Genomic DNA, 11,475 nt, shown 5'->3' with positions numbered 1-11,475 from the left:
TCGTCCACCACCAACTGCCTCCTTCGACCCCCTCCCTTCTTCTCGCCACCGCTCACCGGGGATCCTACCCTGGCCGAACCACCACCGCTTCCAAGCCGCCGCCGCCTCCGACTCTCCTCTAGAGCCGTCGGTCATTTGAAGCCCCAGCAACCCAGGAACCCTAAGCTTCGCCACCTTGACCACATACCCCGACCATCGCCGGCCTCACCGGCGGCCTCTCCCGCACCTCCCAACCCTCGCCGGTGGCCGCTCCCCCCTCCCGTAGCTCGCACTCCGAGTGGGTGTGGCGTGCGACGAGGCCGGCGGGGCAGGCGCGCAGGGCCGCTGGTGCCGTGGAGAGGTCACAAAGGCGATGCGTAGCCACCCACGGTGGCAGCGTGAATGGCGGAGGTAGAGGAGGGGTTGGGCTGGAGTTTTGGGGAGACGATCCAACAGATGTAATGTTTAGCACAAATCTCAAATACTAGAAGGTGGGGAAGAAAAAATATCTTCAAGAAGATGTATAGGATTTCTAGAAATTCCTTCTCCGACCACCCAAGGGCCGGGCTGTGGGGCATGCTAGTGCTAGGCCTCTTTCCGCTTCCAATACTCTGGCCCACACGCGAGATTATCCTTGCACTGTCTATCTGAAGAAGAGAAACGGGCCGTGCCTTATAAATGGAAAGGCCAAGGCTGGCCTACTCCAGCTCGTTCATCCGCATGATCGAGACGACCAAACCGTTCCACTTCCTCTAGCCTTCAAGTAAATCCCTTCCAAACGCATCTCTCCCGAACCCTAACTCCTCCACTTCCCATCCCCATCCCTGCAGGGCTCTCCGTAGGCTGAATCCCAGCAAGAAAGGCATCCATCTTCGGCGGGGACATCAGGTTAGGCTCCAGTTAGGCGGTTACTTTCATTTGTGCCTACCTCTACTACTAGCAAGCAAACTTCATTTTTCCCCTGATATCTTATTTACCCTGTAACTAAGGAATTTGCATTGATATATTATTTTTATGTATTCATATATTATCCAGAAAAAATATCATTTACCCTTTAACTAAGGCATTTACACTGATATATTGATTTTATGTATTCATGTAATGAACAATTTACCCAGAAAAAATATCATATTTGCCATGCTGCTTGCTGATTCCAAGAAAACCTACCAGAATTTGAAAAAACAAAGACAAAACAAGTACCTCTTATAATAGACATCATTGCCAATGATATGATCATTTAGTTGTATGGCCTTGTCAGCAGGTGGTTGTCGAAGCTGACACAGAGGACAACTGAAAGGGGACACAAGATCAAAATTCTTCAATCTCTATGGAATTTCCATTTCAGTATTCGGTTCTACAAATATCCTGCCTTTCTGACTCTTTTCTGACGGGGCAGGGGCATATAGTTTTTTCTTCTTCTTGATTTCCTGCAAGGCAGTGCCATCCTTTTCCAACATATGCAAAACTTCATCCCACTTTCTTTTATTATAGGTTCCAGTCATAGATTTGCTTTCGTGGAAGACTACACCAAAGTTTAAATACTTGTAGGAAGATACAAATATTGGCAAATAGATGAATATTTGAAAAAGAAAGGCCTTACTGCGGTCGTCGACAGAAAATCCTTGGGCAGTTTCACTTTTTTTAACTTGTGGTGTATAAGGTACATGAGAATCGAAGCTTTTTGTGTTAGATAGGAGAGCGCATCCTTTTGCCAATTTTGTTCACCATTATACTGCTCCATAAAGAGCATGGCCAATGAACCACCGTCGTAGTCAAAATTCGTCTGCATGCCCTCCCATGCAACACGGGCTTGCTTTCTATGAGAAACTAGCAATTCACCTAACACAACTTCTAGTTTTGATATGACGATCGCACAGTTTTTCTTGACTTTAGCCAAGGATTCACTGTAGTTGTTGTTGCACCTCAGAAATTCAAATTGACTGTGTTTTCGGTTGTAACAAAAGACAAACCATTGGTCATCACCACCAATTATAAGAACAAATATCTATAGAAACAAACTTGTAAGGCTCTGAAGATAAGTCATACACACAGACGCATGGAAGACACATGTAAATTCATTTTACCAACTATAATTTCTTCACCGGAGTTGCTTTGTCCTCATCTTTAGACAGCTGCAGAAAAATCTTCTACTAATATTTCGTCATCATCAATAATCAACTGCTGCACTTAGGAAAAACAAGAGGAAGGTTAGTTTGCTATTGGAGACCATTCTGTCAATTCATGTTGTGTCGAACTTACCAAGGATTGTGGCAAGAAAAAAAAGTCTGGATCCCAAAAGTATGATTTTTGAAGCCATTCTGCAATCAAACCTGAAGCAATCCACAAATGCTTTGACAATGCTGAGGCCGATTTTGCTAGTGGACTCAAAGGACATGGCGAGTACAATTCCAGTAATGGTCAACCCACTGATATTTATTAATACATCTCTATCAATACAATTGAATACATAGTCAGATAAATCTTATCCTAAGGGTAAATGAGTGCTACAGGTAGGTAAATAGAACATGACAAGTTTTCAGAAACTTACTCTTTATGTAAACCGTGGTTGCAACACACAAGATTCTTGGTCTGAGAGATCACATCTTTTCCCATTTGCTTCTGTTTGTTAAACTTCTTGACTGGAGATGCAAATGGATTTTTGAGGCGTCGGGAATGAGCCCTTGTCCTTTTATTTTTTGGTTTTCTTCTCATCTACTCAGCTGCCTTCATCCTGGTTAAATTCCCCTTGAGGGCTGAAAGAAGATGTGATGAAGAAGTAGAATTGTTCTGGAGGGCTGAAAGAAGATGCGATACATAACCAGAATTGTTCTTGGCTATAGATGAAAGATGACTTTAAAGCCAATTTCCAATGCCTGGTGACTCTAAACTCTCAGAAGCATTGACAATAGGGTTGGGTGACTTTGGTACCAACTCAGTAGTATATATGAATGTCCAACTCGAGAGCTTTCTCTTCGTTCTGAAGTTTTCTTACCATAACTGAGCCATGTGCACGCACTATATCATTGATGGTGCCCTCAAGGCTGTGTACTAAGTTTTGCCGAGAGTGATGTATGCCAAGGTTGAATGAAGCTTTCTGCTGTGCTAGAAGCTTTTCAATAGTTGGCACCAACAATTCTTTAACGAAACAATGCACACAAATGTGTCATCTTCATATTCCTGAAAGTGGCAGTTTGGCACATATAGTGTGTTTTAGCAGAACATTTGCGCTCAACTTCAATGTACATTAACGGTTACATTTGTGTACCTTTTCTTTGTTAGCAAGGGGCATGTTTGGAAATACGGCCTCAGATTCAACAGCCTCATCAACAATGTCCTTAGGTTTAACATCTTCAGCATCAGCCTGACGACCATACACAATATTGCCCCATGGTCTTAAGCTAAAAGCAGGCATAGAAAGTGCATTTTAGTGATTTTCGTAGGCATAATTTCAACAATTTATAGCATATGGTAAACTTCATTGGTAAAAACATTACCTTTAGTTTCTTATGATCTAAATGCGAAAAGTTATTAATATGTTCATTATAGTAATTGATTCGAGGAACCATAAAAGCATTACCCATCATGACTTCATCACATTCAACATTGTCCATGAATGCCAGGCCTAATTCACTATTAGAGAGGGAATTTTTGTCCTAAGAAAATGAAAAGATAGAGGCTTACAAGCATGAGTGCATCATTCATAATGGATCCACCCTTAATTTGAGATACCAGAGATCAAATTCTCCAATACCATCTGGCACCAATCAATTTGACCTATTTTCTCCAATTTCTGAACCAATTTCATGTCTTTTGGAAGAATGTAGTGTGATGTACTTGGTAGCAGTATCTTGTTAAATAGCAGTAAAAAGAAGCACTTAGCTTTGAAGTTATCATCCCCACTCCTCTTAGCAAACTCAATTGCTTATTTGATACCATGTAGAGTAATACTTTCGCCCTTATCTGCTCTAAAGGCCCAACATAGCCCCTATGAATGACCCTTCTTATCCTTCAATGGCCTTACCTTTGATTCCGAATGATATGGAACACCATAAACCATGCTCACCACATTAGGCGTGATGAAGCATTGACTTTCAGGGTCCACATTCAGCACAACACATTCACTGCTGTTGTAATTCACCACCTTGTATTTTCTTGCTAGCCCTCGGATCGTATCCCTGCTTATTAGGTCCTTAAAGGAGAAGTCAAGTGAGTTTCAAAACCAAGGTTTTGGATCCTCAAGATCGCTTGTTCTGACAGTAGTGGCACGATGCTCAATAGATGTTTTGCGCCAAACCGCATGTTAGATCCTTCGTTACCCTATCAAACAAATAATAGTTTCGTTATTTTGTATCATTAAATTAATTAATATAAGTTGGATGATAGTGTGTACAAATAAATTTCCACTGACTAGCGTATACCTATTTCATATATGGTTCATGGTCACTATCCAGTACATAATTCATGTTCGCCCTGTAATTATAAGGAATTATAAATATCAACATATTTCTTAACCTTTCAATCCATGTTGTAACTATCAAAGAGTCAAGTCATAAACACCTATTCTGCACCACGCATTATGCAATATAAATTTCTAAGATCGTTGACATCATTACTAAGGCCATTGAAGGAGAAGGGTACTTCAGAGTGGCTACGTTGGGCCTCTAGAGCAGATAAGTGCGAAAGTATTACTATACATGGTATCAAACAAGCAATTGAGTGTGCTAAGAGGATCGGGGATGATAACTTCCAAGTCAATTGCTTCTTTTTACTACTATTTAACAAAATTCTGCTACCCAGTACATCACACTACATTCTTCCCAAAGACATGAAATTGGTCCAGAAATTGGAGAGGATATATCAAATTGATTGGTGCCAGATGATATTGGCGAATTTGATATCCGATACCTCAAATCATAAGGGTGGATCCATTATGAATGTTGTGCTCATGCATGTAAGCCTCTATTATCTTTTCATTTTTCTTGGGACAAAAATTCTCTCTTAAAGTGAATTATGCTCGACAGATATTTTTTTATGGACAATGTTGAATGTGATGAAGTCATGGTGGGTGCTGCTTTTATGGTTCCACGAATCAATTACTATAATTAACATATTGTGAAGAGCTTTTCACATTTAGATCATAAGAAACTAAAGGTAATATTTTTATTCTACGATGTTTACCATATGCTATAAATTGTTGAAATTATGTCTACGAAAATCACTGAAATACACTTTTTTGTGCCTGATTTTACCTAAGACCATGGGACGACACTGTGTATGGTCATTAGGCTGATGCTAACGATGTTGAACATAAGTCTGTTGTTGATGGGGATGTTGAATCCGTGGCATTAGTCCCAGACATGCCCCTCGTTGGCAAAGAAAAGGTATGCACAGATGTAACCATTAATGTACATTGAAGTTGAGCACAAATGTTCCACTAAAACACACTATATGTGTCACACTGCCACTTTCAGGAATACGAAGATGGCACATTTGTGTGCATTGTTTCATTGAGAGAATTGTTGGCACCAACTATCGAAAAGCTTTCATCACAGCAGATAGCTTCATTCAACCTTGCCATACATCACTCTAAGCTACACTTAGTACACAGTCTTGAGGGCACCATAGATGATATAGTGCGCGCACATGCCTCAGTTATGGTGAGACAACTTCAGAACAAATAGAAGGCTCCCGAGTTGGACATTCATACTAATGAGTTGGTACCAAAGTCACCCAACCCTATTGTCAATGCTTATGAGAGTTTAGAGTCTCCATGCATTGGAAATTGGCTTTCTAGTCATCTTTCATCTCTAGCCAAGAACAATTCTAGTTATGCACCGCATCTTCTTTCACCCCTCAAGAACAATTCTGCTTCTATATTGCATCTTCTTTCAGTCCTCAAGGTGAATTTAACCAGGACGAAGGCAGCCGCAAGAAGATGAGAAGAAAATAAAAGGATGAGGGCTCATTCCCGGCGCCTCAAAAATCCATTTGCATCTCTAGTTAAGAAGTTTAACAAACACAAACAAATGGGGAACGATGTGATCTCTCAGACCAGGAATCTTGTGTGTTGCAGCCATGGTTTACGCTAAGCGTAAGTTTCTGAAGACTTGTCATGTTCTATTTACCTGCCAGTAGCACTAATATACTGACTATGTATTGAATTGTATCGACAGAGATGTATTGATAAATATCAGTGGGTTGACCATATTACTAGAATTGTACTGTCCGAGTCCTTTGAGTCCAGCTGCAAAATCGACCTCATCATTGTCAAAAGCATTTGTGGAATGCTTCAAGTTTGATTGCAGAACTGGCTTCAAACATCATTCTTTCAGATCCAGACTTTTTTCCTTGCTACAATCCTTGGTAAGTTCGACTCACCTTGAATTGACAAAATGATCTCCAATGGCAAACTAACCTTCCTCTTATTTTTCCTAAGTGTTCTAGTCGTGGTGTGCTAACCCACAACCGGGTGGCGGAATGCACCCGCCTAAGCCCTATGGGAGTATGAACTCGAGGGGTAGCTGCGCTTAGTTCGATCTTGATTTAGAACACAATGAACACCAGTGTTTAGAGTGGTTCGGGCCGCCGAAGCGTAATACCCTACGTCCACTGAGTGTTGTATTGCTTGTGTCTGGCTTTAGAGAGTGTTGAGTGTGCAGCGAGCGCCTCCCTTTTATATCTCAAGGGAGGCGCGTACATGGTCATTGAGTCCCCGACAGGTGGGTCTAACGATGTTGTATTTAATACGAATGGCCTAGCGCTATTATGGTGTTACGCCTGGTAAAGATCTTATTCCAGGATTTCCTTGTTTTGCCCGTGGGAATCTTCCGACCAGCATAGCCATGCCCTGTCTTGTCGAAACAGCGCCAGGGCGTAGCTTGCGGCGTAGCTTGTCGTAGCCTGCCGCGTAGCTGAACGGACCGTGTATCTTGCGGCGTAGGCGGTATGATGAAAGAGTGTCGTGCCATCGTATCCATTTAATGCGGCAGACGGGCTCTGCGCGGATGCGGCGCATGCGGCTGCACTATGTACCTCGGTAACTGGCGATCCACAGTGTGGACCGACAAAAGCTGCCCTGTGCCTAGCGGCAGCAGAGCAAGTCTCAACCACTCGCACTTAATGCGGGTGGGTGAGGGAGCTTCCAGCGGAAGGCTTGCGCCTGCGCCCGCGTCTTCGTGACACGCGGCGGCTCCGGACCCCTCCCGAGCAGCTAGCTGAGCCGAGAGCTCACGGGAGTCCGGATGGCACGTGGGGGTTCCGGACCCACCTGCGGGGCTCTGGGTCCGCGGCCACAGGTGCTGAGCATTTCCACCTCTGGGACACGTGGTGACACCGGACCCGTCCCCGAGCGGGAAGCGGGTCCGGGACCGTTGGTCCGGTGAGATGGAGTCGGACCCCAGGGGTCCGGCTGCTCAGCTCCTTAGGGCGTAGTTACGGATAACTACGCGAGTCTTGGCACAGTAGGAGTGGGTACCTCAGTTGCATGGTACTGACAAAGGCCCCCGGGCCCGCCTCGGGAGAGGCAACGAACCCGCAGGTGGGGCCACTACTGTGAGCAACTTGGCTGCTTCTGGCGCCCAGCGGTGCGCGCCGCAAGGGTCTTGTCCTGCGTCGTCCATCCTTTGGGTCACCTGTTGCATCATCACGTTTGGAACTGCACATGACTCAAGATAGATGCTTAGTAGCATGCCCACGGGTCCCAAATCCTGTTGGCTGTGATCCTTTGAGATAGACAACTAGGCTCAGTGAACGGAGCTCAAGGGGCTGGCCTTTAGGTTAAGAGAAAGTCCGGACCTCCAGGTTCCCAGTCCTAGGTACTACGACACTCATTCACAGGAGGTGGTGCGTGCAGGCTTAGGGTACGGAACCAGGCTAAACGGCTACACGGCTCCGGACCTCCCCGGAGAATGAGTGCGCTTCCCTGAACCTGCAGGTTCCCAAGGGTCCGAACCCCTCTCTTCCATGAGGGGTCTCGAGCTAAGTCACTAGCTAGCCAACTCAATTCGGACCACAATCACCGCACAAGAGTAAGAAGCCATGTGGGGGTTAGCGCAAACAGAATGCGTAGATTGAAATTAGAATGTAACATCCTTAGAGGCGAACTGAGAATAAACTTTTCCTTTGTAACTAGATGTACATGAGATGTGCGATATAAGCCAGAACACGGGTTTATGAGGTCGGAGCTGTCCGGACCTCTGGACCGCCAGTCTTAGGTACTACGGTACTCGCCCTAGGGAGGTAGAGCATGCAGTCTTAGGGTACGGAACCAGACTAAGCGGCTACACGGCTCCGGACCTCCCCGGAGGGTGAGTACACTTCCCTGAACCTGGTTCGCAGAGGTCCGGACCCCTCCACGGGGGAGGCTCACCGGACTGGACCACACGGAAGTACTACCTAGTTACAAAGGAAAATGTTTTATTCCCTGCAGGGCCTCTAAGGGTAGGACTTACAGAGATGTAGAGTCGGAGGTGCAATCGGAGTCGGCTTAACATCGGAGAGAGCCACCAGAGTCGGCTTAGTGCGACCGGAGTGGGCTTTCCGCTAGAGCGGGCTTGGTGCGACCGGAGTCGGCTTTCTGCCGGAGCGGCTTGATGCGACCGGAGTCGGCTTTCCGCCGGAGCGGGCTTCCTCACATGAGTGAGGTATGCTGCGAGCTGGGATTTGTTGAAGCTGTGCTCCTCCCAGACCTGCTTGATGACGAGCTGGGAGAGGATGACCCGCTGTCGCCATCCTGCTGACGCGGGCGCTTGCCGCGCGAGCTCTGGCCCCCGGGCGCTCGCCACAGCCGGGTGGCGTCGTGCTGGAGCTAAAGGAAGGGCCTCGGGGCGTCTGGCGAGGTTGTAGCAGCCGGAGGGTTGCGAAGCAACTCCCTAGCTGCCGCCAGCGCTCCGCCACTCGCAGCTTGTGAGGGGGCCCTTGACGGGCGCTCTGACTCTCGCCGACGTGCAGTGCGCGCCGCTGCCGATGGTGGCTGCTCCACGGGCACGGTTGCCCTTGGTGCAGGAAGGCGAGAGACGCATGGCGCGGGTGACACCACACCCTCCGTCATCTCCACGTCGTCATCGTGGTGGGAGTGCTCAACCACCTGAACCATAGAGATGAGCAAGAGATGAACTAAAACTAGCTAAAGCTTCCCCTACCTGGCACGCCAAATGTCGTGGTGTGCTAACCCACAGCCGGGTGGCGGAATGCACCCGCCTAAACCCTATGGGAGTATGAACTCGAGGGGTAGCTGAGCTTAGTTCGATCTCGATCTAGAAAACAATGAACACCAGCGTTTAGAGTGGTTCGGGCCGCCGAAGCGTAATACCCTACGTCCACTGAGTGTTGTATTGCTTGTGTCTGGCTTTAGAGAGTGTTGAGTGTGCAGCGAGCGCCTCCCTTTTATATCTCAAGGGAGGCGCGTACATGGCCGTTGAGTCCCCAACAGGTGGGCCTAATGATGTTGTATTTAATACGAATTGCCTAGCGCTATTACGGTGTTACACCTAGGAAAGATCTTATTCCGGGATTTCCTTGCTTTGCCCGTGGGAATCTTCCGACCGGCATAGCCATGCCCTGTCTTGTCGAAATGGCGCCAGGGCGTAGCTTGCGGCGTAGCTTGCCGTAGCCTGCTGCGTAGCTGAACGGGCCGTGTAGATTGCGGCGTAGGCGGTATGATGAAAGGGTGCCGTGCCGTCATATCCATTTAATGCGGCAGACGGGCTCTGCGCGGATGCGGCGCATGCGGCTGCACTGTGTACCTCGGTAACTGGCGATCCACAGTGTGGACCGACAAAAGCTGCCCCGTGCCCAGCGGTAGCAGAGCACGCCTCAACCACTCGCACTTAATGTGGGTGGGTGAGGGAGCTTCGAGCGGAAGGCTTGCGCCCGCACCCGCTTCTTCGTGACACGCGGCGGCTCCGGACCCCTCCCGAGCAGCTAGCTGAGCCGAGAGCTCACGGGAGTCCGGATGGCACGTGGGGGTCCCGGACCCACCTGCGGGGGTCCGGGTCCGCGGCCACAGGTGCTGAGCATTTCAACCTCTAGGACACGTGGTGACACCGGACCCGTCCCTGAGCGGGAAGCGGGTCCGGGACCGTTGGTCCGGTGAGATGGAGTCGGATCCCAGGGGTCCGGCTGCTCAGCTCCTTAGGGCGTAGTTACGGATAACTACGCGAGTCTTGGCACAGTAGGAGTGGGTACCCCAGTTGCAGGGTACCGACAATTATCAGAAGTTTTTTTCTGCAGCTCTATCTAAAGATGAGGATAAGGCAACTTTGGTGAAGAAATTATAGCTGGTAAAATGAACCTACATGTGTCTCCCGTGTGTTTGTGTATGGCTTATCTTCAGAGGCTTACAAATTTGTTTTTACAGATATCTGTTCCTATAATTGGTGATGATGACCAATGGTTTGTCTTTTGTTACAACCAAAGACACAATCAATTTGAATTTCTAAGTTGTAGTAACAACTCAAGTGAACCCTTGGCTGCAGGCAATGAAAATTGCGCGATCATCATATAAAAACTAGAAGCTGTGTTAGATGAATCTCTAGTTTGTCAAAGAAAGCAGGCCCATGTTGCATGGGAGGGCATGTAGGCCCCGTTTGGGAGGGCTTCTGGAGCGGCTTCACGAGCGGCTCCAGGTGAAGCCCTCCCAAACGTTTGTTTTGTAACTGGATTCACGTGTGAAGCCGGTCCTAAAGCCATCGGCGGCTTACACAGGTAAGGTGAAGCCATGAAATCGTGGCTTCACGCGGCTTACACATCAATCTAACAAGTGAAGCTGTTTTGCCAAACATTTTCTAAAACGGCTCCAACTCCACCAAAGAAGCCGCTCCATCTGAGGAGCCGGAGCCGGAGCTGTTTTTGGAAGAGCCGGAGCCCTGCCAAACAGGCCCGTAGATGAATTCTGACTATGATGGTGGTTTACTGGCCATGCTCTTTATGGAGCAGTACAATGGTGAATAAAATTGGCGAAAGGATGCGCTCTCCTATTTGACACAAAAATTTTCAATTCTCACGTACCTTATACACTACAAGTTAAACAAAACGAACCTGCCCAAGGATTTTTCGTCGACGACCACAGTAAGACCTTTCTTTTTTCAAATATTCATCTATTTGTACCTTTTTACAAGTTTTTTTACTTTGGTGCGTTCTTCCAGGGAAGCAAATCTATGACTAGAGCCTATAAAAGAAAGAGGGATGAAGTTTTGCATAGGTCGGAAAAGGATGGCACTGCCCTGCAGCAAATCAAGAAGAAGAAAAAAGTATCCTCCACTGCCCTGCAGGAAAAGAGTTAGAAAGGCAGGATATTTGTAGAACGGAAATACTGAAATGGAAATTCCAGAGAGGTTGAAGAATCCCAAACTTGTGTCCCCTTTCAATTAATTGTCATCTGCATCAGCGTCAGCAACCACCTGCTGACAAGGCCATACAACTGAAGGATCATATCATTGGCAATGATATCTATTATAAGAGGTACTTGTTTTGTCTTTGTTTTTCAAATTCCATATC

At 46.9% G+C, this 11,475-nt stretch overlaps 1 long non-coding RNA gene across 1 annotated transcript; it reads left to right on the top strand.

The window, feature by feature from the left end:
- The first annotated feature begins 667 nt into the window (after positions 1-667).
- On the top strand, positions 668-3,120 carry LOC120711283. Its single transcript, XR_005690234.1, has 2 exons — positions 668-867; positions 1,241-3,120. It is a non-coding gene; the product is annotated as an uncharacterized LOC120711283 (long non-coding RNA).
- Positions 3,121-11,475: the final 8,355 nt, after the last annotated feature.

The sequence above is a fragment of the Panicum virgatum genome, chromosome 6K (genome assembly GCF_016808335.1).
Source record: "Panicum virgatum strain AP13 chromosome 6K, P.virgatum_v5, whole genome shotgun sequence".
Lineage (NCBI taxonomy): Eukaryota > Viridiplantae > Streptophyta > Magnoliopsida > Poales > Poaceae > Panicum > Panicum virgatum.
The sequence above is the reverse complement of the archived record's forward strand: the minus strand, read 5'-3'. Positions and strand labels throughout refer to the sequence as shown.